This window comes from Castor canadensis, chromosome 2 (genome assembly GCF_047511655.1).
Source record: "Castor canadensis chromosome 2, mCasCan1.hap1v2, whole genome shotgun sequence".
Lineage (NCBI taxonomy): Eukaryota > Metazoa > Chordata > Mammalia > Rodentia > Castoridae > Castor > Castor canadensis.
Window position 1 is genome coordinate 177,927,332 of NC_133387.1, and position 27,780 is coordinate 177,955,111.

Sequence of the window (27,780 nt, forward strand, 5' to 3'; positions counted from 1 at the left end):
TGAAACCATTCCCTCTAAAATCAGGAACCAGGCAAGGATGCCCACTATCTCCACTCCTATTCAACATAGTACTGGAATTCCTAGCCAGAGCAATTAGGCAAGAAGAAGGAATAAAAGGAATACAAATAGGTAAAGAAACTGTCAAAATATCCCTATTTGCAGACAACATGATCCTATACCTTGAAGGCCCAAAAAACTCTACTCAAAAGCACCTAGACCTAATCAATAGCTATAGCAAGGTAGCAGGATATAAAATCAACATAGAAAAATCATTAGCATTTCTATACACTAACAATGAGCAAACTGAAAAAGAATGTATGGAAACAATTCTATTTACAATAGCCTCAAAAAACATCAAATACCTAGGTGTAAACCTAACAAAAGATGTGAAAGACCTCTACAAGAAAAACTATAAACTTCTGAAGAAAGAGATTGAGGAAGACTATAGAAAGTGGAGAGATCTCCCATGCTCATGGATTGGTAGAATCAACATAGTAAAAATGTCTATACTCCCAAAAGTAATCTACATGCTTAATGCAATTCCCACCAAAATTCCAATGACATTCATTAAAGAGATTGAAATATCTACCGTGAAATTTATATGGAAACACAAGAGGCCACAAATAGCCAAGGCAATACTCAACCAAAAGAACAATGCTGGAGATATTACAATACCTGACTTCAAACTATATTACAAAGCAATAACAATAAAAACAGCATGGTACTGGCACAAAAACAGACATGAAGACCAGTGGAACAGAATAGAGGACCCAGATATGAAGCCACAAAATTATAACCAACTTGTCTTTGACAAAGGAGCTAAAAATATACGATGGAGAAATAGCAGCCTCTTCAACAAAAGCTGCTGGGAAAACTGGTTAGCAGTCTGCAAAAAACTGAAATTAGATCCATGTATATCACCCTATACCAAGATTAACTCAAAATGGATCAAGGATCCTACTATCAGACCACAAACTCTAAAGTTGATACAGGAAAGAGTAGGAAATACTCTGGAGTTAGTAGGCATAGGTAAGAACTTTCTCAACGAAACCCCAGCAGCACAGCAACTAAGAGATAGCATAGATAAATGGGACCTCATAAAGCTAAAAAGCTTCTGTTCATCAAAAGAAATGGTCTCTAAACTGAAGAGAAAACCCACAGAGTGGGAGAAAATATTTGCCAGCTATACATCAGACAAAGGACTGATAACCAGAATATATAGGGAACTTAAAAAACTAAATTCTCCCAAAATTAATGAACCAATAAAGAAATGGGCAAGTGAACTAAACAGAACTTTCTCAAAAGAAGAAATTCAAATGGCCAAAAAACACATGAAAAAATGCTCACCATCTCTAGCAATAAAGGAAATGCAAATTAAAACCACGCTAAGATTCCACCTCACCCCTGTTAGAATAGCCATCATTATCAACACCACAAGAACAGGTGTTGGCGAGGATGCCACTGTTGGTGGGAATGTAAACTAGTACAACCACTCTGGAAAAAAATTTGGAGGCTTCTTAAAAAGCTAAACATTAATCTACCATATGATCCAGCAATACCATTCTTGGGGATATACCCAAAAGACTGTAACACTGGTTACTCCAGAGGCACCTGCACACCCATGTTTATTGCGGCACTATTCACAGTAGCCCAGTTATGGAAACAGCCAAAATGCCCCACCACTGACGAATGGATTAAAAAATAATAAAACAATTATAAAATGGAATTTTATGCAGCCATGAAGAAGAACGAAATGTTATCATTCGCTGGTAAGTGGATGGAATTGGAGAACATCATTCTGAGTGAGGTTAGCCTGGCCCAAAGGACCAAAAATCATATGTTCTCGCTCATATGTGGACATTAGATCAAGAGCAAATGCAACAAGGGGATTGGTCTTTGAGCACCTGATAAAAGCTAGAGCACACAATGGACTGGTGAGGATAGGTAAGACACCAAAAAAATTAGCTAGCATTTGTTGCCCTTAATGCAGAGAAACTAAAGCAGAGACCTTAAAAGCAACTGAGGCCAATAGGAAAAGGGGACCAGGAACTAGAGAAAAGGTGAGATCAAAAAGAATTAACCTAGAAGGTAACACACACGCACAGGAAATCAATGTGAGTCAATGCCCTGTATAGCTATCCTTATCTCAACCAGCAAAAACCCTTGTTCCTTCCTATTATTGCTTATACTCTCTCTACAACAAAATTAGAAATAAGGGCAAAATAGTTTCTGCTGGGTATTGAGGGGGTGGGGGGGAGAGGGAGGGGGCAGAGTGGGTGGTAAGGGAGGGGGTGGGGGCAGGGGGGAGAAATGACCCAAGCCTTGTATGCACGTATGAATAATAAAACAATAAAAAAAAGAAGTGTAGAAAAAAAATATCAAACTTATTTAATTGAAGTATAGAATTTAAAAGATCATTAATATTAAATGTGTAGCATAGTGCCTGGCAGAGTAGTAGCTCACCAATTTTTATTTCCATAACCAATATGACTAGCAGGGAGTATAATCATATTTGGAGAGGATTTTTGCTTTCTCTTTGGCATCATCAACATTATCTCATAATCTCCTATTAGTTAGCCCTTCATTTCTTACTCTTCAGCACTAACATAATTACAAACAACTCAATTTCTGCTTGTTAGAAGTTAATTTAGTCTATGATTTCCATTTATTGTCATTTCCCAGGAAGAACTTGAGACACTAAAATTCTTATTATCATTCTTACTCCATCAAAACAAAAATCATTTGATTTTCTTTGAATCTCACCCTTGCAGGGCACATAGCCCAAATGCCATCCAATGTCATACCTAGAACATTGGCTAGATCTTCATTTAGGTCCAGGAAATATTTGCCTTTTGGGGGAAAATCAGCTGCACAAGAATATGCTCTTCAAAGACTTGTGGGATTGGGGGAGAAGCTGAGGGAGGGGGGAAGAGGAGAGAGAAAGAGAGAGAAGTAAAGAAGGAGGAGGAGGAGAGTAAGGAGAATAAGAAGAATAAAAAGAGCGAAAGGATGGAAATTTATGGAGTTTTTGGCATTTTAGCTTAATATACTGCTTAATTCAGAACAGGCTGTAGCAAGAGTGATACAGAGAAAACTCATCAGACAGACTCCAGAACAATCTTCAAAACTAATTTGTGAAAGGAACACTAGTTAAGCAACAATCCCAACATGATGGTCCCACAGTTATGAAAGGGTAAGATCCTGCCTACAGGCAATCTTGCAGCAGTGATGACAAAAGGGCTTTGCTCTACTGGGGGCCATCCCAGACATCAATGGGGTAGAACATTCCAAAGTCCTATATTGAAACTAAAGACTAAGGAAGCCTTTATACTGTAGATTAAGGAAGCTGGACTGACTCTGGAAAATACATGGATTGGAAAAACTTCACTTCAGCCTGATGCCTTTCATACAATTTACCTCCTTGATAGACAAAGCTACAAGATAGCAGAACAATTGGTTCTTCCATCTCCACAGATCAGAGAAGCAAACTGACACCAATGTCACCTTTATGGTAACTTTTCAAGTAGATGTATTGGTGAAAGAATCTGTCCTTCCTGTCTCACAGGTGGTCTCTTTGAGAGACATAAATATTCTTTTCAAGCCACTAATAGCATCTTGAAGTATGCCTCCTCCTATATGGGTGACAGACAAGTTGGTGAGAAAAGGTTCTTGGAAAAGTGCTCACTTAAGAGTGTAGAGGCCATTGTGATTCACCAAACTATGGTGATCCTAACCATTCTGTTGGGTTATCATGGTCTCAGGAGGCAGATTCATTGTGGATCAAGGTCCAGACTTAGGATCTTGGTAGGGTGAGTGCACTGTATGAACCAAAAAACTCCAGGACACACACTGAAACTAAGAAACCCCTGCTCTCTCCAGCATACAAAAATGAGAATATCTGGGAAAATAAGTCACAAACTCTCCTCCACATACCAGCTTTAGTTACCACCAATACCATATGATGGTTCTCCCATGAGCTTCCCTTCTGTACATACCTTCATTCTCTGTGCTCTCTTTCTAATTTCAATTTTGTCATTTGAAATTCCTGACATATTTAAACAACATATCCTGCATCTTTAGTTTCATTGGTGACTCCTTCCAACTAAGTCTTACCATAAAACAAATTTACCCACCCCCTAAAACTGTTTTTCCTCTCAAATGATTATTGGCTGTTGTACCACACTCTACATACCCAGGTTCAGGAGGTGGGGTGGGCAACCTCCTCAGCCCAAGATCATTATTCTTCCACCCTCACCTGGGTTATCATCCACGAGATCCCTATTGTCACCCTCTAAACTTGGTATCACTTCCATGATACATGAACTACCTGAAAGCCAAACCACAGACTGTACCCCACTCTCAGGTGTGCCTTCAACTTTAGACATGTCAGCACCATCTGATAGTCTTGCCAACATCCTTATGCAAAACTTTTTGACTCTATTCTATTTCAGTCACACCCTCCCAAGTCATAGTAACCTAGTTATCATGTAACCCAGTTTACATGTTCTACTTATAAAAAAATGAACTGAAGAAAAATCTTATTTTTCAAATTTAACATTGAGTTTTTCCAGTTTTCATACTCAGAGATTACTTTTACTTGATCTTTGACTTCATCCTTAAAATTAAGTCATTGATTTCTGCTTTTCTTATATATTATCCTTCCATCTTTATTTCATTCTATATTCAGCCTAAATCTCAGGTTCAATGTATTGCACCTTCACCGATGTACTAAATTTTCTCTCTAATTTGTGTTCATCACACTCATCTGGCAAAATCCCAACACTGAAATGAAGCCCCGACCCTCTACCTGATCATTCTATGTCAAAGCTGCTAAGTATGGCTGATATAAATGACATAAGCCACAGCTCTACTTAGTAGGTTGGTCTCATTAAAAATTGAAGGTATCCAAACTAATCTGGACCCTCAGCAATCCTTGACAAATGTTTTCTCTGGACATTTCATTTCCAAATCTCCCCAGTGGTTCTTTCATATTTTTGTCTTTTCCTCAAATCCTCCCTTCTACCACTTACAGACTCAAGTCATTCTACTCATCAGTCATGTGTGCTCATGAACCATATAATTATCAAGAAGGTAAATTGATTCCAGATTTGAGTTGTTTGACTATTCAGTGTTTATATGCACTTTCAACATATTTTAATATTTCCTTGCACTCTCTATATACCTTTATATGAAATATCCTTGAAAATGGGACATATTCTACTTCCAAAAAAGGCTTCACACTAGCTAGAAATCCTCAATGTGGAGGAACTAAAGAAAAACAAAACAGCTTAAGAACCTTTTATAACCTTTTCAATAATGTGCTCAGTTAATCAGGATTTGCTAACCCTTATTAGTGTGAATGTCATAAAACCACAGTCCCCCTTTTTGACACCACACACATAGGACCCAACAGCATTGGTGTTAGAATCTTCCTGAAATCCAGGAGTAATTGAAGTGGCTGCTTGATCTCCTTATTTATGACAAAGAAAGCTGTGAAGGAGCTCATGACTCCAGACTCAATGCTGATATTGAACACATCTTCTTTACCTTTTTCTGGAGTTTTTTTGGAATACAAGTCTTTGGTCTGTATAAGTCTTTGCAGCTAGATGGTGAATAATGTTGCAAAAAAAAAAAAAAACTTCCTGAAACTTATTGTAAAACAACCACATGCCAGCTACTGTGGCCCTTAGCAGTTAAGGATATCAGTTAAGAGGGAAGAAAAAGTCAGAGAAAGAGTGTTAAAACTTCAGTGAGTTAGAAAGGAAAAGTACCTGTAGTAAAACAAATGAGACTAGAATTAAGAAAATGAATCCAACTAAGAAGGATGGTATAGGAAGAGAGGAAAGGAAAGGAAGCATACACAAACGAAGACAAGGATGGGGAAGAAAGGAAAGATAAGAGAAGGGAATTTCAATTTTCACCTGTCATTTTGCTTGGGTTGCAGAGAAAATAACGCCTTGTCCTCAGAACTTTTGCCTTGAAGTTTATACTTGATAAATAATTTTCCTGAAGACTTAGCTGCCTACAAATTAGAGAAAAGCAAAAGGATGAAAAGGAGAGATCATTATTTATTTGTTCATTCCTAGCATTTTATTGCAGTGGCTTCAGAATTTTCAACCTATAACCTTATGGGAAATGACATTTTCAACTATGATTGCACAGTTCTTTTGATTGTAAACCCTGAAATCTCTATTTCCAAAATTAATTAGATCAAAATTTTCATCCCCAACACCTTCCAATAGGTTGTAACATGAAGTGTGTTGAAAATAATAAAGATTATTTAAATGTATATATAGGTACGTATATATGTATATGTGTGTACCTACATACATACATACATGCATACATACACAGATATGGAGACAGCATAATGAAACCCACCAAACTCTGTTGAAACAGAGGGAGAGGAAGAATGGAAATATAGTGGAGGTGTGAAATTGTTCAAGCTACACTACACATGCGTGGAATTATAATAAAGAAATTCCCTCATAATACTAATGTATGATAATTCAAAAATAACATTAAATAGAAAATAATAAAAATATACATAAGAAGCAATTTTGTGCAATAATTACAAATAATTGACTATTTTTTTAAAGACTAAAGTAAGCAGAAGAGGACTGAAATCGTGGCTTCAAATATTTAAAGATTATTTTCAGATGGGAAGTTGTCATAAAGACCTCCTAGACCGTCCTCTAGTAGGTTTTAATTTCTATCCTTAAGCCTAATGATTACTACTCTTCTAAAACAAGAGAGCATTATACACAAGGGAAGTAATGAGAGTGTCAGGAACAGGATAAAAAGAAAATTTAATTGCTCTTACATCCCAACAGTGCATCCCTGGTGAAATGAAATCTTGAGGGACCTTCCTTCTATATATTTTCGTAACACCACTCATATATCAAAACTTGACATAAACATAACGTTATTCTGGTAAGTGCCTTGGGAAGCTATGAGGACAACTGTGGCATTTGATAGATAATATGTATGAGAGCTTCTCAGAACTTGAGACCTGAATTCTGATCTCCTAGGTGAAAGAGCTCAGGAGTTCTTATTTGAACTGTTGCCATCAACATCAACAGCTGTTTCACTCGGGGGCACTTTGTCTGTAGCTCACATATAACCAAGACTGAGGCTTCCAGGTAAAGAAATGTGAGTACCTGAATTCCATTTGTCCTAGTACCTTTCAACCTCAGAGTGCTGGAGGACCTTCATGACACCTAATCCCCATACATAATAGAAATTTCCTAAAGTTACCTGGAGATTACTATTCATATTTTGGTGTTACATATCAAAAGAAAGAAAAATATTTTTGTATTTTTTCAACACCTGTTTTTTTCCAGGCATGTTTAATAGTAGAGGGATTTTGAAGTCAAGTCAAAATGTGTGTCGTTAGCTGTACCTCTGCCCTTTGAGGTAACATAAAATAAGTCCAATCTTGATTGGTGCCATTAGTAATGTAAATACTAGGTATAAATTACTTTTATATAAATCTTTAACTTTTTTGAATAATTACAATTTATAACCCACCATCATAAAATGTAGTCCCCAAATTAAACACAATTCACCCATACAATTTATCTTGTATGCTATCACTTCCCTCATTTTAGATATTCTTGTAATAAGACGTTTGAAATTACTGGTATATTTTGACATTTCTCTTTGCATTCACATTTTTGAACAGCAAAAATTGTTATATCAGTGATTCTTAAAGGTAGAATATTGTGGAGACAGACTTTGCTTATTTCTCTCATTCATCCAGACTCTGCATTCTCTTTAAAAGCCTTCATGGAACTCATTAGTAGCATAAAAATGTGTTCTGTAGGACCCACCCAATCGTGATGTGTATACCATTGTCTAGTCTGCCTCTCTTACCTCCACTAGGTTATAGAAATCTGAAATGTAAAGACTCTATGTCACTAATTTCTATCTTGGACACACGCAGGAAATTTATTTTATAATCAGTCCACATTCACAGCACAAAAATATTCTTGAATCATTATCATCAAACAAGTATTCATTATTTTCTATGCATTAACAGTATTTTCTAAGTTATTGATAGAATGCTTTTTTCAAGACAAGATAAAATGTAAAGTCCTATGGAATAAGTACAGATTTCTCATTTTGTGACTTGTCTTTAGGCATTCCCTGTGTTCACATAACAATGAGACATTGTTCTCTATTTTCAGACACATTGCATAGGTATGTCATGTGCATAATATGACTACAAGAGGTTTAGCAAAATCTTTATCAATATAACTGAGGACTGACCCATTCATTTACTCTATTGATCTAGTAAAGATCAAATGAAACAGAGTCTGGGTGTATTTTAGCAATCTAATAAGGGTTCTGAGTCATCACTACTTTTGAAAGAACACAATTACTTTCTTCTCCAAAGGAGAAGGACAGTATGCTAGGTGAAATAAACAAGTGACAAAGGACAGATACTACATGATCTCACTTATATAAGGTATCTATAACAGTCAAATTTATTGTTTACTTATACTATGATTGTTATACAATACAGTAACAATATAGTAATGATTATCAGGGACTAGAAGGTAGAAGAAACAGAGTAGTTGTTCAATGAGTACAGATACTCAGTTACACTAGATGAATACATTGCAAAGATGTTTTGTATGATAAAGTGGCTATAGTCAACAATATGGTATGGTGCACCTAAGTTTAAGAAAGTAGATCTAGTATTAAGTATATTGACCATACACATAAAAAAAACAAACGAACAAAAAGACACAAGGAAACTAGGGAGGTTTAAACATATTTATTACTTTGATTGTGGTGTGGTCTCATGAATGTCTGGGTATGTCCAAACTGATCAAATTGTACACACTGAGTATGTGCAGTTCATTCTAATCAATACTTCTCCAATAAAACTGTTGTTCTCAACAAACAAAACTTTTTGTCTTAAACCACTTTGGCATGTTTTTATGATTCATTCCTCTCTAAGATGCAACAGACAAAGGGAGGCTAGGAAACTAAGAAAAGATAGGTTATTTGGGAATGTTCCACCAAGGTCAAAGACATGCAAACAGACAGGAGGTGATAGCAAAGCAGATCAGGAAGCAGTGAAATTAAGGCCATGTGTCAGAGCCAGTCTTCAGGGGAAGCTGGTCACACAGAATGAGTCAGAATTCCACACCTTCAGTTAAAGCTACAATGATTGAGCAAGAAACAATGGAGCTTCTGTGATGGGATCTATTATTTACTGGGGCAACCTCTGAGAGGTGACGAACAACAAAAACTATCCAAACACTCAGATATATAGAAGAATCTGTGTCTTAATCTTAGTCCATTTTGTGCTGCTGTAACACAATTCCACAGACCAGGTAATATTATAATTTGGCTCAAGGGTGTAGAAGCTAGGATGTCCAAAGTCAAAGAGCCACACCTGGTAAGGGCTTTATCACTGGGCCATTCTATGGTAGAAAGGTGAAGGGCGAAATATCACACATACTTGAGAATGCAAAATAAGCTGAACTCACACTTATTTTAGGAACCAAAACCTGTGATAAGTAAGCCACTCTCATGACAACATTAATCCATTTGCCTCATGACTTAGTCTCCCCATAAGGTCCCACCTCTCAACACTTTGCATTATGAATTAAGTTTCCAACACATGAACTTTGCGGACACATTCAAACCATAACAATATGGAAACTCAGCTTCTTTAATGGAAATAAAATCAGGATATTTTTTGAAATAAATAAAAGGTTTTATAAATATATGTAGTAAACCATCTGTTCTTGCATTACAAAATCAACAATTTGGCTTGATCTTCAGTTAACAATATCAACCTTTAGAAATTCTTAAGCTTTTTTAGGAAAGTATAGAATTGGCCCAAAATTGGGGATGGTTGTCCTCTACAGGAGATGGCCCAAAGGAGAGTGAAAGAAAAAAAGGGCTCAGGCACCAAATTAGTGAGTATCTTACTGTCTGCTGGAAATTTTCTGACAGTCTCTTCAACTGTTGTGTGATTTTTGTCCTTCTTTTTTGTGTTTTTTAGTTTTTCTTCTGATAAAAGACACAGAAGATTCATTTTAAATTGTGTCTTCTTTGTGTGTATAATCCCTTAACAGTGAATATTTAGAAAGGCCTATATTTTTTCTAGCTTATAATAGGGAGAAACAAAAACTATAATAGCAAAATCATTGAGTAAATATAACATTTTTTTGTTTGTGGGAAAGTGAAATGCCACATTGTTTGAGAAATCTCAATAATCATATTTGCCATAAACACATAGATCTGTCATTACCTAAATGGGAAAGCCATCCAGAAGGATGGCAAAATAATAAGTTACATGGAATGTTTTGCCTGGTCATCATGTTGTCAATATTATTGTATTGTGGTTTTAATTTTATATCACATTATTGTAATGTAGATGATATATTATGAAATTTACATTTTAAGTTCATTATTCAGAATTTTTAGGACATTGTAGAGTTATCCAACCAAGTTCAGTTGTAAAATATTTTCATCACCATCCCAAGTAAAGCCCCATCCTCATTAGCAGTTACATCCTTCCTACAGTGCCTGAAAGATACTAACCTGTTTTTTATCTTTCTGAATTCTCTTATTCTACGCACTTCCTATAAATAGAATTATACAATGTATAGACTTTTATATTTGGTTTCCTTTACTTAGCATCCTTCAGGTTCATTTCAGATGTGTCATATCTCAGTTCTTCATTTCTGTTTATTGCACTATCATGCTCCATTTATGGTACACAACATCCATTCATCATTGGATGGACATTTGGGTGGCTTCCAAACTTTGTCTATTATAATCAATACTGCTTTAACTACTCATGAATAACTTTGTGCATGATTGTATAATTTTAACTCTTGGGAGCATGTACCCAGCAGGTAAATTGCTGGGTCATATGGGAACTTTTGTTGTATATTTTGAAAATTGTCAAACTATTTTTCTGAATAGTTTGTATCATTTTATAATCCCATCAGTAATGCATAAAGGTTCCATTCTTTCACATCTTGGCCAACACTTACAATCTGCTTTTTTTCATTATAACCTTCCTGATGGATTTGAAATATCATTTCACTATGTGTTATATTTGAATATCCTTAATAATTATTGATGATAAGCATATTTTCAGGTGCTTATTGGTCATTTATGTATCTCAAATATAAAATGTTTTATAATTTTAAGAAAAATGTCTTACATTTTTGTTTGATTCTTCCTAAGTATTTTATTATGCCATTACAAATGGATTTTGTAATTAATTGTTGAGTTTGCTTGCTGATCTTGTGTTCAGCTACCTTCTTGAACTTTTTAACTAGTTCTTATTGTTCTTGGTTACAGATTTCTTAGAACTTTCTACAAGCAAGATTATGTCACATGGAAGTAGAGATATTGCTTGATTTCCAATTTAATTTTCTTGGCCAGTTGCCCTGAGTAGAACCTCTAGTATAATATTGAATGAAATGCAGGGAGTGCATTTGGTAAAGAATCAGCCCACAGGCATAAATTCATGTTCTCAAATCATGAGATTACTGCAAGTACTTGACTTATGAAATAAATCTTCCAAGGGTAGGGATGGATTCCCAGGATTAGACATGTTGGGGACAGCATTGCTCTGGAGTGCTCCAGAGTTCATCACTCAAAGTAGCTTGTATCGCCTCTAAACATTTCTTAAAACTGTTCAAAGCTTTCTTATGGCTGATTGTGCTTTAGGTATATGGACTATGTTTTCAGACAAAACGTATTTATCTTATTGTAGGGAATAAATACATTTGATCAGTAGCTCTTGATATTCTCAGTATTTTGTGTGCCTGAACTTGGTGATTTGCCAAACATTTTTAATAATGTGGCCTCTGAAATAAATAATTTTAGCAAAAATTAAATATACAAATATAACCCCTAGGTCTTTCCACATGTATGGAAATATATTAGCAGAATATGGAGACAATTGATGAGTGCTAAGATAGTTCCTACCCGCAAGGAGATAAAACTATACTGGAAGTGACTGACAATCCTAAACAGGATTCCATATATTATGCATATATATTTGTACAATATTCCTCTTTGGTAACTATGCCAGCACATCTATTTTTCTCCAAAAATTTCTATTCATTTTTCTGTCTTCTAAAGAGATAATGCTTTTTTTTCAAACCAAATTTATTGAATCTCAGATATAGAAGTAGTATATCTCACTACTGCATTCATTTGGAGAAGTTAAAATTGGAAAAATGTTTTTCTGAAAAATGAAAAGTATGCTTTCTACTCAAAAATTCACTATCCATTCTGGAAAAAAAAATATTTTCTGAGGGGTCAAGGAAGAGATTTCCAACCAATAAATTTCATTTCCTCTTCTTCACCCAACGAAGCACAAGATAATCTCTGTTAGTCCTCCTGGGAGGCAACCATCCCCATCAGTGAGTGTCACAGCTTTTGCTGACATCCACAGGTTACTCAGTTCCTATGCTTTCTCCTCCTGGTGTTAGGAGCACCCAGGTGGTTTTCCCATCTCTCTCTAGAATAGCTTCTCAGAGTTTTGAAGACCAGATATTCCCTTTTAATTGTAGAGCTACTTCTAGATGATAAGTCATGGTTATGTTCTTTATGATCCCTTGAAGCTTCAAAGACTGGGAATGTTGCATTAGGGAGACAAGCTTGGACATCTCCAAATAACACTGTTTTCTTCCTGTCCCTCTCTTAGGGCTCCTTATGCTTCTCTAACTCACCTTGAACATTTAAACCTGGGTATGTTGCATCTGTACAACCAATGCAGGCTAGCAACTGGAAAATAACCTGTCATGAGACTCCCTTCTATTAAGCAAACAGACAGCCCATTCTGTCTGTTTTGAAAAAAACATAGATTCTGTCTGTATGAAAAAAACATAGATTTTTTTTCTAACTATACCACCAGCACCACCCTGAGCCATCTCTAGAGCAATAAATCCTCTCTGTGTTGTAAATACCCTGTTAGTTGTAAATATCTTAGCAAGATATTGTTCAAAGGGACACCTCTGCATAGGGTTTGCCTGCTAAAAGGAAGATCTGCCCCAAATCTGACCTCTCAGGCAAAGTTCTCTACTTAAGACCTTATGAATATTGGTAGCACCTCATACATATAATTAAAGGCCTGCAAGTTCTCATAAGTACATGCACAGAATAAGTCATGTTATGTGATAAGGCTGTGTTAATGAACTTGCCAGCCACCCTAGCCCCTCCCTCCAGACTGCCCAGACTTTTTCTGCCTTACAACTTATAAATTGGTCTTTAAACAAAGAGATCAATGCTTCTGTGCAAACTGGCAGGATCTCACCATTTTGTGTGTGTGTGTATGTGTGTGTGTGTGTATGTGTGTGTGTGATACTTGTGCTTACTCTTTCTTCCCTTTTCTTTTCAATAAAGTTTTGCTGCTGTTTTCTTTTTATTTATTTTTTTTATTATTTTATTATTCATATGTGCATACAAGGCTTGGGTCATTTCTCTCCCCTGCCCCCATCCCCTCCCTTACCACCCACTCTGCCCCCTCCCTCTCCCCCCAACCCCCTCAATACCCAGCAGAAACTATTTTGCCCTTATTTCTAATTTTGTTGAAGAGAGAGTATAAGCAATAATAGGAAGGAACAAGGGTTTTTGCTGGTTGAGATAAGGATATCTATACAGGGAGTTGACTCACATTAATTTTCCTGTTGTGTGTGTGTTACCTTCTAGGTTAATTCTTTTTGATCTCACCTTTTCTCTAGTTTCTGGTTCCCTTTTCCTATTGGCCTCATTTGCTTTAGTTTCTCTGCATTAAGGGTGACAAATGCTAGCTAATTTTTTAGGTGTCTTACCTATCCTCACTCCTCCCTTGTGTGCTCTCGCTTTTATCATGTGCTCAAAGACCAATCCCATTGTTGTGTTTGCCCTTGATTGCTGCTGTTTTGCAATTTGTTTTTTCCTTTCTTTTCTTTTATTGCTGTGCTGTGGGTACATTGTGGCATTTACAAAAGTTCTTAGAATATATCAAATGTATCATATTTGAATTCACCCCCTCCATCATTCTCCTTTATCCCTCCTCCCTCCATTCCTGGATAGTTTCAACAAGACTCATTTTTCCATTTACATACATGTGTATACAATATTTGTACCATATTTACCCTCCTATAGATTCTCCCCACATTCTCCCCCACACACACTGGCATCAACCCCCCAGACAATACCTGTTCTAAGAAGAAAGAGGAGGAGGAGGAGGAGGAGGAGGAGGAGAAGAAGAAGAAGAGGAGGAGGAGGAGGAGGAGGAGGAGGAGAAGAGGAGGAGGAGGAGGAGGAGGAGGAGGAGAAAGATGAGAAAGAAAAGGAAGAAGAAGAACAGACCAAGACTTAGACTGAGAAGTCACAACTGCTCCTGTTTTAAGGGTCTTTTTTTTTTTTTTTTTCTTTGCAGTACTGGGGCTTGAACTCGAGGTCTTAACCTTGAGCCACTCCACCAGCCCTGTTTTTGTGAAGGGTTTTTCAAGATAGGGTCTTGCGATCTCTTTGTCTCAGCAGGCTTTGAACCGCGATCCTCCTGATCGCTGCCTCCTGAGTAGTTAGGATTACAGGCATGAGTCACTGGCACCTAGTTTATAAGGGTCTTTTAATGCTATTTTTAGCTATTTTTACCCTTTTGTGTTGGGTAGAAGACTGGAATGAGGCAAGGCAAAGAACAATAGCATCAATTAAAAAAAACAATGTTTACAGAAATATTATTCAGGAAAGATTCCAGGTACCAAAGATGCCAAAATATTCAGAATATTTCAACTTATTTTTGTCTACCAAAAGGCATGTGGATTCAGGTGAATCACCTTAGATCTTATTACAGTTTTTCTCCTATGGCTATTTCTTATATTTAGGGTTTATTAAAATTACATAGGGTCCCAAACAGTCTAATAATTGATAATATATAATATTGAGACTAAATATATGGAACATATCCAGTGAGCTTGGATTAAGTTCTACATAATTAGATTAAACTTACATGAAGAATTTTCCACAAACAACCTTCTTACTGACACTAGCATTCCAATTCTGAACTTCAGCAGAGTTGGCATTTCATCCCCTTTCTCCCTCAATTTACTCCCCTGGGTTATCTCTGTGAGTGCATTTCTCTCCCACCAAATTTTAATGTACTTTGAGACCAGTTTTATTTTTATATCCCCCACCACAGATATTTGAACGTTGTAGTTTCTAAATGAAAGCAAAGCAAAACATTTTCAGCCTCTTTGAAATTTTTCTTGATTCAAACCCCAGGAGTGTTTTGGTCTATTCAGGCTGCTATAACAAAAACTTTAGACTGTGTAAATTATAAAGAACAGGAATGTATCACACAGAGTACTTCATGTAGGAAATTCAGGATTAAGATGCTAAAAAATTGGGTTTCTGGTAAGGGCTTGCTCTGCTTCCTAGATGATGTCATCTTTCTGTATTTGCAAATGGTACAGGGAATAAACTAGATTCCTCAGGCCTCTTTTGTAAGGTCACTAATCCCATTCATGAGGGCCTTCATAACCTTCTAAAGGTTCCACCTTTTCATACCATGACTTTGGGGTTAGGTTTGAGCATATGAATTTGGGGAGGGGGACAGACATTCAGATCATAACAAGGAGTGATGAAGGGTCCTTCAAAGCAATAGCAGTAAATAATTATTATATAAGGGAAAGCCCATAACTTGTTAAATGATGAAATGCTCTAATTAAAAAATAAAATGATTACAAATTAATTTTTGAGAACATACAGTTTTTGGTGCACCCACTTGAGATAAAGAATAATTGGATCATTGGTTTACTGTAAATAATTGTTTGTAACAATCTGTAAGAAAACATTTCCCACATAGTTAACTGTCTTTGTGAATAGTAGTATTTTAAAGTGATGCTTCTGAATTTTAAATAATACAATAAAATAAGGTCCTGGTAAGAAAAACGGTATTTTTTCAAACACTTGTGGGTTGCAATGAATGCCTCTTTTGAATTTGAAAACATGTTGCTTCTTCAAATGAAACATTTAATTTTTCATTGAATGGTAGTGAACTAGACCTGAAATCACAATACTCTGCTTGTGCAAATATGATTTTGGTCTAAATCCAACACAATGTGATATAGCATGAAACTTTAAAAGCAAAATACTGTCACTGAATCCTAACTCCATTGGAATACATTACACTGTATTAAACCATACTCTGGTTCTATTAAATGTAAACAAATAGTAATGAACTGAGATAAAGCAAGACAAAAAGAAAAAATACTTGTCTGAATTCAAAAGCAGAAAGAGAAAGAAATTGCTTAGAACACCTCAGGGATAAAATAGTTTTTGCTAAAAGTTCCTTAAACCCACATTATTATTTTTCCTCATCATTTCTCGTGTTCAGGAAGATTCCACTCATCATAGTCATCTCTAATGCCTCCTGGACATGAATATGCCTCTAAAAATAAATGTCAAATTCTGCAAAACTCACACAGGATATTTTTTTCCCACTGCTACCATATCCACCCACTTTTAGCCTGCATATACACAGCTGGACAGAACCGGTAAAAAATAGAATTTCACTGCCTCACTTCAAATTTATGACAAGTAAGTCAGTTTCTTACTATCATCCATAAGGTCACTACAGTTCTCAAATTATACAGGCCACACACTTGCAGATAGATGTTTCATACTTTCACCTCTCTCTTGTCATCCTTATTCTACACTCATGGTCATACTTTCTACTTCAAAAAGAAAAAATATGCAATCAGAAAGTAATCTCCTGAAGTTCCAGCACCATATATGCTCACTCACGAGTTTCAGTGTCCACATACTTTGCCTATTCCCCTGTCACTATTAATAAACTCTCCCAACTCTTAGCTATAGCCAGTCTTCCATTCCTTCCACCTTTCCATGTCTTCTTATCTATGTGAGAATACCTCCTGAGTAGTTCCGTCCTAATTCTCCATGACATCAGTGTTTCCTTTTCTATTAGATTATTCCATCAGCACACAAGTATCTTCTTATTTCTCCTTAGAAAAGTGCCTTCTTTTCTTGCTCATATCCTCCTATAGATACTCTGTACTTTTCTCCTCCCATTTCATGAAAATTCCTTAGAAGACTCAGCTGTGTTTGCTGTTAAAATTTTCCCCTCCAATTCTCTCTTGAACTTACTCCAATCAAGCTTTTACACATCACACCACTCAACGTGCTCAGAGTTGAGTTCCCATATTCTTTATAGTCTCATCCTCTCAGTCACATATGCTATTCTTAAATTTTCCCAACTCATTCTTTCACTTGCTCAAACCATGGAAATAATCATTTATCCTTTTATCTTTTGTTTGACACCACAGACCATCCATCAATAATTTTTGTCAATACCTTGTAAGTGTATTTTCATAATAATCTATTCTTGCATCTGTATTCATACTAGCTTGGTTCAAGATTATGATTATGATATCATGAGTCCCTGAAATGCCCTTCTCCCTGGCCTTTTTCCCCCCTATTAATTTGTTCTTCACAGAGTAGACAGAACATGTCACTCCTTTGCTCAAAATCATGTGATATTTTTCCAAGTCACTCAGAGTAAAAAGAAAGGTCCTTACTATCTTATTATGGCCTTTAACACTCTACACAATCTACCTCCTCTACTCCACATTTATATTTCTAACTTCTACAGTCCTGCAACCTGTTCCTCTCTATTCCAACCACCATATCTTTCTTACCATTTCTCCAAAACCATAGCCATGCAGCCATCTCAGAGCTCTCTCGTGGATTAATCCTCTTCCCAAAATGCTTGCCACAGCTTGCTTCTCATGTCCACAGACATCTTACTCAGCAAAGCCTTCCCTAAGGACCTCATGTGAAGTTCCACCCTGCCGCCTCACATCTCATCCTCTGCCTCTGTTCGTTTTCTGCTTAATAGACATCCATACCAATCATAGTCTATGAACTGTTTGTCATGATATTTGTTGGTGCAAATGTAATCTTACTTTTTGGAATTCAAGTGTGTTTGTAAACCGACTTTCCATGGAAAAGCATCCTTGATTTGTACCATTTGTTGAATCTCATGGTGTAGATAGTCTAACCAATTTGAGGTCATCTACATGATGCCACTAGACACAGAAATGAGAATTCATGCTCACAATCAGCTCAAAATCAATTTTTATTTCAGTCCTAGGGTTTGAACTCAGGACTCTATGACTTGAGCCATGCCCCCAGTCCTTTTTTGCTTTAGGTTTTGCCTGGTAGGGGCTAACATTTTTTTATCAGGACTGGTCTCAGACTGTGATCCTTCTACCTATGCCATCATGTCCAACATACTGACATATACCACCACTCCTGGCTTATTGTTGAGAAGGAGGGCTCACTAAGTTTTGCCTTGGACCCAAAAAAGACACTCACAATATCTGCCTCCTGAGTAGATAGAATTACAGGCGTGAGCCATCATACCCAGTCCCACAATTTGTTCTTGAGAGCTGGTGGGAGCTAACTTCACCATGCCATCTCTCTTACCAGCATGTAATCACTATAAGGGAAAATACTTTAGTGTTTTTTCACAATTCTATTTTCAGTGTTTAGAAAATAATAGAAACCTAGTAATATTTGTTGATTAAATGAATGAAAAAGCTAAGAGAATTCAGATAAAAATCGTTATCTTCCAAATGTGAGGAAGCAAAAAAATCCAACACAGAAAATAGCACAACTTGGACGACAGAATTACAGAGGATTTTGGACATTTGGAATCCAACAGAGAGAAGATGGCATGAAGAGATATTTCCAGTGGCGGATACAGTTAAGAGCATGGTGAGTAAATGGTGAAAAGACATGCAACTTGATATAACTGGACAGAAGAGTATACATGGAATAGAATATAATTTCAGCCAGCTGTCATGTTTTACACTGACTTCCACAGTTCTGAGTGTAACAACTCATACATTTACTCAGGATTTGAAGCTGAATGGAACAACCTGCTGTGATGAATTTGCATGTATGATAAAGCAGTGTCTAAACTATCTTTTATCCACAATTTTTTCACATTGTTCATCATCTTACATACATTTTGAGTGAAAGTGTCTTCCAAGAAAGTGGCAAAATCTAAGAAGAAATTATATGTGTGATAATTTTTTTAAAATATGATAATGTTGTTTCTATAAAGATTTATGAGATTTCTCAATTACAACATAACATATCTTAAAAATCAAAGAAAAATTTTGTGAAATCGATTGGCGGCAACATATAGTGTGGAAAGCCATGTAGTGCTATGTTGCTACAGAAAATGTCTTGGACAGTTTTGCAGATATGTGGAAATAGAGGGAGAAACAGAGGGAGAGGGAAAAAGAGAGACAGAGAGAGAAAGACAGAAAGAGAGGCAGAGAGAAGATGTGGTGAAGCCACTGAGTTTTAAGTTAAGGATGGTTCAAGAAATTTCCAAGTCATGTAAGACTGCATGAATTGAAAAACTTGAATAAAGAGACTTCTACTCATAATGGTATAGAGGAGCTGCAGCAGTTTCTAAGACAATATCCAAGACCCAAAGGCAAAGCTGATTATAATACACAGAAATAGTCAATCTTCTTGCAATTTGGCTTTTATAAAATGAATGAACATATTAATTTCTGAAGATGACTACTAATGTGACAGGATTTGTTACCGGAAGGGATAGAATTAAACTGAGTTGTATTAAAAAAACTCCAAGGTCAACCTTCAGGTTAGAAGAGGTCATTCTCTTCTTCTACAAACCACACATATTACACGCAATTTCAGCAATGAGGAAAATAATAGACTGTCTCTAAGCACCTTGCTGAGAAGGAGGCTGAGATTAGATTAAAAGGATCCTTGAATACAAATAGGTTTGAACTTTACTTTTTTAGATGTGAAAGAGGTCTAAAATATCCACCTAAGAAAGTGTAAGGGCAAATTCTGTGCTATTGGGATGTTTTGTCAGGCAGCAATGAAGAGATGAAAAAAGAACGAGACTGAATGCTAGTGTTTTAGTGTAAGACAAAGGCAATCAAATCTTGAACTAGTAAACTAGTGGTAGGCATGGAGGAAAAAATCAAATTTAAAAGCCATTATTTTGTATCTACACAATTTGGAAAATGATTGAATTTGGGAGTCAAAAATCATATAGAATTTTGAAGCCATGATAACCTTCATTGAAAGCCCAGGAAGACAGGTTGGCTTGTATTTGATAAATATTCATTCAACCTATACTATGTACTAGGCATGGAGCTAAACTCCATGGATTAAGAATGAACAAGACCTACTCTCTTCTTTGAAGTAGCTTGTAGTTTATTGTGAAATGAATTAAATAAGATGAAAAGTGGAATTTCAGAATGAATTTAGCAGTCAGGAGGGCCCCTAGGAATACATGGTCAACATGCATTTGAAATGTGAAACTCAAACCATTTTAAGATTCACTTCCCTGTTGATATTTTTTATTTTAGTAAAACATAAAGTTCCCCCTTCATATTTGCAGCTGTGTAATGAGAGCACCACTAGTATGGAGCTTAAGGAATCAAACATTCTGATTCTTTTTATTATGTAAAATGTCTTGTTAGAGAAAAAATTAAAATGAAATAGTTTCAACATAATTCATTATAATAAAACTGTTCTGGATACCATGTGATCATAAATTTAATTATAGAAGATCCAACTTCAAAAAAACCTTTCAAATGAAGGAAGAAAAATGGTGTATGTGACCAGAAAAAAATGAAGAGCTTACAATTTTTATCATAGTACCCTGAATTCTGCTCTGTAAAATTAATGGTACCTATCTATGTTTATCTAACTAATTCTGGTCAGACTTTACAGGGGAAACAAACTGGAAAAACCAACCTGACCATTTTCATAGGAAAATGGCTGTCATAGACGTCAGACTCTTCAACAGCCTAGAGCAAAAGGACCAAGGTCAATTTGTCACTGTGGTCTCAGTACCACATTTCTATCACTTTAAATACATTTGTGACTTCAATCTACCATTATATATGGCAATTGTAAATATCTAAGTCTATGTTCAACTTGTGTATAGTCTCAAATGTCTGTTTGTAACTTTGAGTAAAATCGTTTTTCTTTCTTTTTTTCTTGGCAGTACTGGGGCTTGAACTCAGGGCTTCGCACTTGTTATTCAGGCACTCTTATCACATCCAGCTGTTTTTGAGATAGAAGTCCACTTTTTCCAGGGCCAGCTTGGACTGTGATACTCCTATATGATGCTTCCTGCACAAGCTACCACATTTTCTGGGGAGATGGGGATCTCATGAACTTTTTCACCTGGGCTGGTCTAGACTGTGATCCTCCTGATCTCACATAGCTGGGATGGCAGGTGTGTGCTGTCGCACCTTACTATCTTGTTTCTTGAAGCATTGCCTTCAATGGGGAGGGGGAGGGAGAATTAAAATAGTTAAATGGTCTTATATTAAAATGAGGAAAAATTACTCTGTCAGAACACTAAGGGATTTTTTTTCTGTCTCATCACATATTTTATTGAAGCTCCAAACTATTTCAAACTTAAGAAAAAATAAAATATTGAGGCAAAAACGTACTATTATAAATTATATAAAGTCCTTACTAACATCAATCACATTTTATTCATGATAAATGCACAAAAGTAATCAAGAACGGTGAGCATGAAACCTCAGTAATCCACTGTGATTTTTAATACATTGAGTGACTGGAGAAAGAAAGAAGAAGAGATAGAGGAATGGAGGGATGGAGAAAAAGAAAGTGGATATATTTTATGTGTTATGCTAAATCAAAGTCTGGCTGATTTAAACTTTATGTATGAAATGAAGGAAATTTAAACATAGAGAATACATAGGCAAATAATACTAACACATAATATTGTTTGAAATCTTATGATAAATACTGTGCCAAATAATTTAAATATTCTTTTCATTCCTTACAAGTATTCAAAAGCACATTAATGAAATAATTAATCATGACTTAGTGAGGGATTTCTTGAGAAATAGAAGGGTTTAAAATTAAGAACTGTTTTAGCACTATGCTTTGTCTTATTAAATCTCAGGAAAGATCATATATTACTTTGGAATTTGGTGAAACAGTGTATAATGAAACAAGAATAATAGAACACATGTATTTCAATGCCATATCCAACATTATGCTTAATGGAAAACTCAGGAGGAAATTTTACTAAATTCAGGAATGAGATGAGGGTGACCTTTGTCACCACTGTTGTTTAGTACTGATGAAACCTGAAAACATCTACTAAGTAACATGAGTAACAGTGATTTCCTCATTTGCTGTTCTGGATGAGGTATGCATCGGTACAGATGGGAGTAGAGAGTAGATTTTATTGTTCAGAAATAATTTCTATTTTTCCCTGGGATAAAATTATGCTTTCCTACCCTATTAATATCAGGCTCCATCATATGTTCTGCTTTGACCAGTAAATTGCGATAAGAAGTAACATGTTTCATGTTGAGGGCAGAAGCACCAATGAATGATTTGTTTAAAGGCTATGTTTCAAAACAGTAGGAAAAGGCATTATTTTAAATACCTGATGATGAAGTGACAAGATAGCTTTGCAGAAAATAATAACATTAAATTTATTCCTCACACCAACCACCAGGAAAAATTGCCAACCCATCAAAAGCATGAATATAAATGTCTAAGTAAAATAAATACCTAAATTGTCAAGAATTGAGCTGGAGGGACCTGTGCTGCCAGATGTCTGAGTGGTCAGTTAAGATGACAAATAACATGAAAGTAAGCCTTTACTTACTGAGATATTGCAAGCAAGAGGGTAAAAAGGAAACAGCACTAGCTTCCCTAATACTTTAGTCTTCCCAAGGTGAGAGCATCAGATGTATCATTGCAGATTGGGGAATCCTCGCCACCCAGAGACCTCAAACAAAAGGCTCTTGGCTTTGTATGGACCTGGGCCCCACAGGAGAGAGAGGAGAAAGTACTGGAAGAGGAAAGGTACTGAATATTGAGTCAAGGTAGAGAAAATTGTCCTTATGGCCACCTAATAAATGATATTGGTGAGGGAAATTATCTGCAAAAGGATTTAGCTGAGTGTGCTCCCACCATAGCCACTCACCAAGGAGGCTTCTGAATGGTGGTGCTCCAGCCAGAAATACAAATGTTGACATGCTTAAGAACAATGGAGTGGGCAGGACTGCTGAGCCCTTGACTGCAGCTGCCTCCAACTGTATATCAGTAGTGGAATTGAGTGTTTTTTTTAAATAAGTTGATTATTCTGTACAAGATAATCTATAGTTGCAGTTATATGAGCAATTAAAGACACAATTCCATCAGTAGAGGAATTGAGTGTTTTTTTAACTAAGTTGATTATTCTGTACAAGATAATCTATAGTTGCGGTTATATGAACAATTAAAGACTAAGTATACAAGCCTGAGTGCCTTGTCAGTAGTACATAAGGAGGCTATTTTCTTCTTAAGGATAACTAAAGATGAAGTCTTGTACCTAATACTCAGATTAAGGGCTAAAACAGATGCATGTTAGGGCAAGGTCCATATGGAATGGATACATCTGCATTGAAGCTTCTGAAATTCTGTAATCCTCATATTCCTCTAGACTTACTATACCTGCTGAAGTGACCCACAGCTCTTTAAAGAAAAATAGCAAATTTACCATTCCTAAAGAAGATGCAGAGACTTATTCTGCATGAGACAGTCCCTTTACATATGTTCTGGCTAGAAACATGCTGTATTTGATAAGAGAGAAAAAGAATTATATGTTCAGAGAGCTGCAGAACCCACCACCAGAGGCTGGCAGGAACAGTGTATATGTGACCCAGATCTTAAAGGAGGTTTATTAAGGGTAACAGAAGAGAAAGTTGGATAGGAAGAAATGATCAAAGCAATCTTTTCCAGGATATAGAATGCAAATCCTTATCAAAGACCTCAGAAGACAGAGCTAAGTTTCTAAGCTTTTAGTAGCCTAGAAACTGTCACAGACCAACTAAAGTAGAAATGCCAAAGTTACTCAGCAGATGGAAAAGTAGGTATGTAAAAGCTAACAAGAGTGGGTGTGCTAGAATGTCATAGAATGAATATAACATGTAAGGATAGAAAACTCACAGCATTTATCCAAATTATAAGAAATGTGCTGCTGAGAGAAGTCCCATTGTTTTAAAGTTCAGTGTGGTTCTCCTCTTGGTTAGGGATAATCATAGAAGATGACACTGCAGAATCATAGCAATGATTATGATAAAATCTCAAGACAACAGAGTTCAAGCAACAATAGAGAGAAACCAAATGTATGTAATTATTATTAATTATTGGCAAGGTCAGTGGGATGTTTACAGAAAACTGATCAGGAGAGACTTATAGAAATAGTTAATAGTTCATAGCTTCCTTACGGACAAATAAGATGCACAGCCAACAAAAATATTACTCAAGCTTTAAAATGAAAATGTTTCAAAGACAATCTCAAGTTTGAGTATGGTAGCCCTCATAAAACATTATGACCTCCTCTTTGTGTTTGAACTCAGACTCATTGACTATGGGGGAATTGGGTACCATAAGTATGCATAAATGGTCACTCATCTCCTAGTCTTTTCCTGAAGGAACCTATAGTCATAGACTTTGGTATTTGTACATTGGGAAATGTAGATGCTAAAATATTTTAAAGACTACTTAGATTTTTATGTCCACCTTTCATGTCAAAAGATGACATAAGCAGAGGTTTCACAGAATAACATAAACAGCTTGTGTCAATTTCCATCATTTGTCATTATGAAAATACAATTAAAATAAAAATAATTACCACCATACCACAACTCTGTTAGAATGATTCAAATAAAAAATATCGACAATATCATATGGTGACAAGTATGGAGAGAAACTGCAATATGCAGTTATATGGCTGCTCTAGAAAACAATTTGGCCTCTTCTTAAAGAACTAAGCATGTAACTGCCATATGATTCATGAACTGCATTCTCAGGTGTTCGTCCCAGATAAATGACAAGTTATGTTCACACAGAAGTTTTACATAGATATTTATATTGGCTTTATTCATAATAGTCAAATATCTGCAAATAGCTTTTCAGCTTAGTTAAGTAAATTGTAGTATATCCACTCCATGGAGTATTGCTCAACAATAAAAAGAAATAAACTAATTATACATGCAATAGCCTTGATATACCTCCAGGGAATTATGTTGAGTAAAAAAAGAGACAATTACCAAAGGTTGTATACTCTATGTTTCCACTTATGTAGCATAACTGAAGTGACAAAATTATATAGATGAAGAACAGATTAGTAGTTGCCAAGGGCTAAGGGGGAAATAAGGGTGGGAGGAAAAAGGATGTAGCTGCAAAAGAGCAACATGAGGGATCCTGTGTCAACAGAAATATTCTGTACTTTGACTAAATCTAAGTCAATATCCTGGTTGTTATATTTTTCTTTATTTTTTTTAAAAAGTTACTATTGAGGGAACTGGAGTAAATTGTACAGAAGATCTGGCTGCATTGATTTTTATAACTGTATGTTAAACTGTAAGTATCTCAAAATAAAAAGTTTCCTTAGAAATACATCTCAATCTGTGATGCAAACTTCCCTGCAGATGCCCTGATATTGAGGCACATTGATGGTAGATGGCATGAGGTAGAGCTTATGACCACTCCCACCAGAAAAGTCATATCTCAGATCATGAGGGTCTTGCTGCAATGCAAGTGTGTACCATGTGACGCACAGAATTATAGGCCTTTTGAAATACACATGCATACCATGTATTAGTAGGGCCCAGTGGAAACACGATTCCTGATCAGGAGACACCAAGAGACTATGTAGCCAACTTTGATGTATTTATACATACAATACTACTCAGCAATCTTTTAAAAATAGAATTAACACAAAAATGTATAAAAGAATCTCAAAACTTTCTGCTGAGTCAGACAGAAAAGACACAAAAGAGTGCCTTTTAAAATTGCATTTTACATGAATTTTTACTGCTGAAAAATAAAATTATCATGTTACAAATGATGTCAGTAGTTGTTTTGAGTTGAGGAAGGAGCAGTCTGATTCTAGTGTCAGGAAGGTGATTCCCTCCTTGGATGATAGGCATAGGTTATGTCTTGCTGTGATATAGTTACGTGGGTTTTTATGTTTGTCCAGACTCATTAAGTTGGATAGATAATATGTGAGCATTGTAATATAAGCAATAAAATTGTTTAAAAACAAAAAGTAAAAAAAAACCTGAATAAGCTCCCAAAAGATAGGAATGTGGGCACTGCCCCCAACCGCTGGAGTTTAACCCTCTTCACTTCACCTGGTTGCAGGTGAAAAGGCATACAGTGTCCTTGAGGAAGGATGCTGTCAGATCCAATGAGTCAGTTTCCCCTGAACTGTCCACTGCTTTGACGAGCTGAGAAGTCACAGCTGGGATAGGCAATATGCTGCAATGGCACCAGACGTGTCTCCTGCATTATCAATGGATGCTAATGTGTTCTAAAAAATTTGACTGTGAATGAGTAAACTGTTAAACCTTGAACAAATCTTAAGTATAATTGGCAGTTTCAGAAAGGAAGGAAAGGAGGGAAGAAGGGAAGGAAGAGAAGGCAAAAAAGCAAATGCTTTATCAAACTTGTGATGGAATTTGAATGTCCCTTGACAGTTACATATTACTGTTGAGTTTTCAGATATTGTTAGGGATTGAATTGAATCACCTCAAATGTTTTATGTTGAATTCCTAACCCACCCTACATTAGAGTGTGATCTTTGTGAATACAATCTGCATAGATATAACAGGGAAGATTAAGTCATAAAGAGTCAACCCCTAAACTAATACAACTGGAGGATGTGCACATGGAAGTCATGTGAAGAGAGGGAGGCAGACATGGGGAAAATGGTGTTAGGCAAACATGGCAAAAGTGGTCATCTACAAGCTAGGTAACAAACTTGGTACACAACTGTAGATAAAATTGAAAAAAATTGGAAAGGATTCCTTTTCCCAAACGCTGTATTTTGTGCAAAAATTTTCCTGGAATGTCCATTCATATTTCCATGGAACCAAAATTTTCACTCTATATAAATTCTTCCAAAGTGTATAAGAGATATGCCTACCAATTATCTACTCATGATGTTATGATTTTGATTATATATTATTCAGATGACATTAAGGATCCCTAGGTCAAAAGACAATTCATCATTTTCTACCTTCATTTAAGGAAATAAGAACAAATATTGACAAAATACTTATATTCTAAATCTTCAGATACATTAATTCACATAATCCTCAAATCAATCTCTGAGGTGCATACTATGATTATCTCCATTTTACTGGTGGGAAAACTGAGGCACAGATACATATGTAACATGCACAAAAATCACACATGTGAGAAGTGATAATGGGATAAGATGAAAACATGGACACTGCAGCTCTAGAGGCTATATCCCTAAACACTTTGTGAACTGCTTCTCTATCAAGGAACTGTCTTAATTGAAGCATGCATGTGCAGTAGAAAAGGTAGTGAAAGAATGTTTAATTACACAAATATTCATCTATATGATAGAATAGTATACACATCACCAAAATGATTTTTAAGCCAACTTTAGTGACATGGAGAAATGACCATGAGCAGAAAAGACAGCATGAAAGATATGCTAATATTAGCTAAAGTAATTTGAAGCCATAGAAGGAAGGCTTTCATGGAAATATGTTAGAACTGAGATGTGAGGGACAGGTATGCATTAACTGCACAAAGTGAGCTGAAGAGACAGTTGTTTTGCAAAGGATATAGCAATATTTGTCAATATTTGCTCTTATTTCCTAAAATGAGTCAAAGACTTCATTGAAGAAGTGCAACTGAGCTAAAATG